This window comes from Dipteris shenzhenensis, chromosome 3 (assembly GCF_047967505.1).
Source record: "Dipteris shenzhenensis isolate YYH24624 ecotype China chromosome 3, Dip_SZ_1.0, whole genome shotgun sequence".
In the NCBI taxonomy this organism is placed as follows: Eukaryota; Viridiplantae; Streptophyta; class Polypodiopsida; order Gleicheniales; family Dipteridaceae; genus Dipteris; species Dipteris shenzhenensis.
Genome location: NC_141598.1, coordinates 55413788 through 55419928, shown reverse-complemented (window position 1 = coordinate 55419928; position 6141 = coordinate 55413788).

The window sequence follows — 6141 nt, the reverse complement described above, 5'->3', positions numbered from 1 at the left end:
GTTCAAATGCTCTTTGAACGTCATCAATTAGGGTTAAATGGAGACCATGGTCCCCTTGTTCCGCCGGCGCCCGCCCCGAAAGAAAGAAAGAAGAGAAAAATGAGAAGAAAAAAGGGAAAGAAAAAGAGAAGGAAAAAATAGATGACAAAAGGGGATTTTTTTTCAGAAAAAGAACAATAAGGGACGCTCAGATTTGTGTGGATAGTAAAATTGCAGTAATGGTATGCAGTGGTTTTCAAATTTCATCTATGATCTATCAACTTTGTATGCAAATTGGAAAAACGTAGTTCAGAAATTTCTGCTCCTGTGGATGGGAGGCATTGCTCGGTGAAGTGGTTCTGGGCAGGCCCTGCAGTAACCAGAATGAGATAGCCCATGGCTGCTAGATAGTGTCAAAAGACTACCCAGAATGGTGATTGATTTTGACCGTGGGTTCATCTTGTAGGGAAGGTTTTCAACCTGGAGCTCTTACAATATAAAAGTGCACAATAGAAGCCTTTCAGATTTTCGTGTGTGATAATGAAAACATTAGGCAAATTTCATTTCTATTTGTTAATCACAATTGTGGAAAGTATACAGTCATGTGGGCAGTGGTTTCAAAAGAAAACCTTAGGGTGGCAAAGCATCGCTCATATTGTTGATAAGATATAAATTACACCTGTAGTGCATGTAGTAGAATGTCCTTAAGAGGATGGGCAGGGGTTTCAAAAGAAAACCTTAGGGTGGCAAAGCATCGCTCATGTTGTTGATAAGATATAAATTGCACCTGTAGCGTATGTAGTAGAATGTCCTTAAGAGGACTTAAGATGGAGCCAATACACAACCCAAAGTGATTATATATATATGTCTTTTTCCTCTTTTGTAATAAGTAAGTTATAGTGCTCTTGTTACTTATGGATAGGTTGTTAGAATCACAGAGGGAGGTTGCTTGCTGTAGCCAACACTCCCGCAGCAGAAGATTATGCCCAGGAATCACACAACGCATAAATCAAGTCTCACTCTTAAGTGCACACAGGTATTGCTAAGGTGTACGCACAGTATTAGAGCCCTATATAGCGAAAAGAAGATATAGTAGATGTTGCAAAATGGACAGAACCAAATACAAAAGATGCCCTCAACAATGCTGCAGCACTTTTGACCTATGCTGGACTAGCTCCTCCTGCATTGCCTTCTGAATAGGCTTCAGCAGCTCTTGGAGACTTGATGCTGAACTCCGATCCAACAGACCTGCTTACTGCTCTTCTTCCTGGGTGAAGACCTGCAGCATAAATGAGGCACTCCTTGAATCCCTGATCCCTGTCCTCCTTGCTGCTCTGGATGCAGCCAATTCTGAGGCACAAGATGGATACCTGGAACCCCAACAAGGGGACCCTTTAATAGGGCAAATGCCCTCCAGATCTGGCTGACTAAGATTAGGGTTCAGCTGACCAGACCCACAGGCTGGGCCTACTCAGTCTGTGCTCCTGCTGACAAGCTATCCATGCCTCATGGTACCTGTATGGCTGATCCAGTCTGTAGCCCTTGCACACTGCCGACTTCTGCTACAGCTGCCTGAATTTGCTGCTGCTGACCTGTCAGCCGCCCCTACCAAACCGTCTGCAGTAGTGGTCAACCAGCTTGAGGCATTGGAATGGCCTGTGCCTGCACATACATTGTGTCCTTGGAACCGTACAACTTTCATATGATTTGCTGCCCACTGCAGGGCCTGTTGCAGCCAGCTGCACTGGTCCACCTGCTGCTGTCCATGTGGCAGCCTGCATGCTATTTTGACGATGCAGCTCATCCTCTCTCTCTCTCTCTCTCTCTCTGCCCTGCCCAGCCTGCTGCTCCGCCCTGCCCACTCGTTCTGCTGCTCCGCCCCAGCCTGCTCCACACCCGCGCAGCCCACCGCCCTGCGGCGCTCTCCTGCTCCACACCCCCCGCTCCACCCTGCTGCTCTACTCCCACGCAGCTGCTTACCCTCCACCGGGGCTGCCCCCTCCGCTGCCTACTGCCCCTGCAGCCCCTCTGCCCCTGCAGCTCCTCCGCCTTGGCAGCTCCCCCGCCCGCCATCCTTCCTCTCCGCCCCTGCAGCCCCTCCGCCCCTGCAGCTCCTCCGACTCTGCAGCTCCCTTGCCCGCCATCCTTCATCCAGCTGCAGCACCCTCCGCCGGTCTACCTCTTCGTCCCGCCTAGGCCTCCCATTCACTCCCGCTTGCCTCCTGCACCGCCTCAGCTCCTCCCTCCTGCCACGCCTCAGCCCCCTCGTGGGCAGCTCCCTCCGCCTCTCTACCTCTCCACCTCCAGCTGCCCTCCACATCGCAGCTCCTCCTTCGCCTCTCCATCCTCATCCACCTCCAACTACCCTACCTTCCGCGCCCTGGGTGTGCTTCTCACCGTGGGGGGAGCTTGTGCTCCCGCTCCGGATCGCGCACTAAAACCTACATCAAGGGGACATGAATCAATCCAAGGCAATGGGAAAAGCCGAGAAAGAGACTGATAAAACCAAGAAAGATGGCAACAACAAAAAACAACAGACAACTGAAACTTGAGGATGTGAACACGCACGTCAATCGAAGTGGACTCGGGGTTGACAGCGAAGCAAACGCAGGGCCCACCTCAGCCTCAGCTTGAGCCTCTATCCCTACTTCGACTTCAGCCCCCGCTTCAGTTTCAGATCTAGCCTCAGCACCCTCTATCTCTACCTCGACTTCAGCCCCTACTTCAATCTCAGTTCTAGTTCCAGTTTGAGCTCCCTCTACATCCTCACTTTCGACTTCAGTTTCTACTTCAGCACTAGTTTTAGCTACAACCTCTACATCCCCAGCTATAGCTATAGCCACTATGAGTTATCCATGTGGTGCCGATTGTTACTTCCCTTCCTCTCCTATGACACCTCTCGCACCACTTATGACACCTACTTCGGAGGTGTCATACACTGCTCCGCATTACGCTTCACTCTCCCCTCTCGCTCTCAGTCAGTCCACGCTCCCACATCCCATTGGGATTGCCTCATCCATTTCACTATCATCTCCATACCTCACCCAGTCCACCCAATCACCGCCTAGCTTCCGGACTCATCCCCACACTTTCATGTCATAGCCATCACAGTTTCAACTAGGACACGGGTGGGTTGATACACCAGAGGCTTGAGATACCTTGCTCATGGAGGTACATAGTGTCCGTGAGCGCGAGATGGAGCTGATATGCTTCGCACAGGAGCAGGTCCGCTTCACCCCGAAGCAGAGCTGCATCATACAGGAGTAGGCTTGGGCCATTCGGGGGTAGGCTGGTCTCATTCAAGGACTCAGACGATATCTTGCAGCTCCGGCAAGCTGTCACAGTCATACACACAATCCTAGGGAGTACCCCGGTTGTTGAAAGCTGTCTTGACATCCATTTGCATAAGCTCCATATCCTCTGATGCCACTAGTCTAAGCATGCATCTAAGTGTGGTCATCTTCACAACCGGAGAGAATATCTCATCAAAGTCCACACCCTTCTCTTGCTTGAACCCTTTATCGACCAAACGGGCCTTGTATTTAGGCACATCATCACCTCCGACCTTCATTTTGTAGACCCATTTACATGGCAATGCTTTCTTTCCATGTGGCAAAGAAACCAAGTCCCAAGTCTTATTCTTCATAAGTGAACTCATCTCTGATTGCATAGCATACTCCCACTTGCATTGATCCTCGTGCATCATAGCCTCTCTGTAGCAAGAAGGCTCCCCGCAATCAGTAAGCATCACATAGTCTACCCCTGGAACAAACCTATCAGGCAGTCTAGACACTCTAGATGATCTTCTCAAGGGCAATTCAGCTTGCTATCCCACCTGCATATCAGCCACATTTGGCTCATCATTTCCACCAATAGATGATCCATCATCTACCCTTGATTGTATACTTGTGGGCGTACTTGGTGGTACCATTTCTTGCACATTTGGTGCATGGACAGCTTGCTGTCTATCAACATATGCAGGTGGATTCACATCCTGGAAAGTGATTCTCCTCATTTCCACATCCCTCATGGGTGCCTTATGCATCTTCTTCTCATTGAAGACTACATCATGGTTGCGAATGATCTTCTTTGCTTTTGGATCCCAGAGACGATAGCCCATCTCTCCACTTTCACCATAACCCAGAAAGATGCATTTCCTAGACTTAGGATCTAGCTTCTTTCGAAGCTCTTTTGGCACATGTGCATATGCCTCACACCCAAATATACGCAAATGAGAGTAAGAGGGCTTCTTGCCACTCCATGCCTCTTCAGGAATACCACCATCCAAACTCTTACTAGGTGATCTATTGATCACATGCACTACAGTATTGATTGCCTCAGCCCAAAAACCACCAGAAAGACTTGCATTGGAAAGCATGCATTGCAACCTTTCTTGAATGGTATGGTTCATCTTTTCTGCAATTGGATTTTGCTCTGGAGTACGAGGGGATGTGAGCTCCCTCTTAATCCCATGTGTATCACAGAAATGCTGAAAGTCATGAGAGAGATACTCTCCACCATTGTCAGTCCGTAGGCATTTAAGCATTCTACCTGATTGATTCTCAACCAAGGCCAGCCATTTTTGAAATACCTGGAACACATCACTCTTCCGAGCTATAGCATAAGCCCACACTTTCCTAGTTGCATCATCAATGAATGTCACATAGTATTCAGCCCCGCCTAATGACCGTGTAGGCATGGGACCACATACATCTGAATGCACCAAATCAAGCTTTTCAAACTCTTTCTTTCCCCTTCTTTTATGGGCTGATTTAGTCTGCTTCCCATAGAGACAGTGCTCACAAAATTCAAAATCGGAGAAACTCAAATGCGGTACATAACCCAAACGGCATAAGAGTTTCATTCCATTCTGGCTCATGTGCCCCAACTTGCAATGCCATAAAGAACTGCTTGGCTGCTCGGTTATTGCAACAACATGATCAAATACCCTTGATACATGTAAGGGATACAAAGTCCCACACTTGGCACCCCTGGCCAAAAGCATAGAGCCCTTCTGAATTTTCTAACTCTAAAAGCCAAAAGTGGTGTGAAAACCGGCATCATCTAGCTGACCCACTGAAATAAGACTCTTGGTCAACTTAGGCACATGTCTCACATGTTTCAAAATAAATGCAGACCCATTTGCAAAAGAAAACATTATGTTACCTACTCCCACTATGTCACATGCATAGTCATTTCCAACATGCACACATTTAAGGCTGCTTCCTCCGTAGTCTGCTCATTTACTACTGTGAAATAAACTGACTCTGCAAGATGAAGTCTAATAGTAGATTTTGCTAATGCATCCAACTCATTCCAATCATCCTCAGACATATTTGTAGGCTTAGCTTCAATCCCTACCAAGGGTTTAATCTGCTTCTTTTGAATAAGCACATCCCTTATTTGTTCTTTCCACAAAGAAAAGTTTGTCCCATCAAACTTTTTAATGCTAAAAAACTCCTTTTCAGACATGGAAGAGGATGCCATGATGCAAATGAAGCAAAAATCCCAAATGCTAGTGCCTACAAGAGAGAATCACACTAAATACCAGGTGCACCCAAATGTGTATGCCGCAATAGAGTGAAATATCACCAAAACTTATGTCTCAAAGCATCTGACTCATGTGCATATACTATGCATCCATATGAGCAAATCTGGCCCAAGAGAAAATGCCAATTGCAATGGCAATCCAAAATGCCAATAAGTGCCAAATGACTCAAGCATAAACACTGTCCACTGGCATATGCATTAATAATATCTCATCCAAGAGAGCATAGCACTATCAGTGCATCACCTGTAGTGTGTCAAAGCTGTCCCTCAGCATAAAATAGCATCCATGTGCAAAGCGTCCATAAAAATAACATCCCACAAGGCAATTTGGGCCTATCAGCGCATCCAATAAGGACCGCAATGCATCCAAATGGCCTATAAATCATCCACTGCAACCTAATGCACACCACGAATGAGTGCACACACTGCTCAAACACTACAACCAGAGTGATCTGCATAAGGTATGCTCAAGAAATCATAGTCCCACGGTAATGATCGCTACTAAAAATAGAACCTGAGATGCCTCAAAACATGGGCGCCATTGCATAATCGGACTCAGCAAGAAAATCTACAAATATCTTTCTTCTGTCGGAACTCCAAAATCCCAACCGA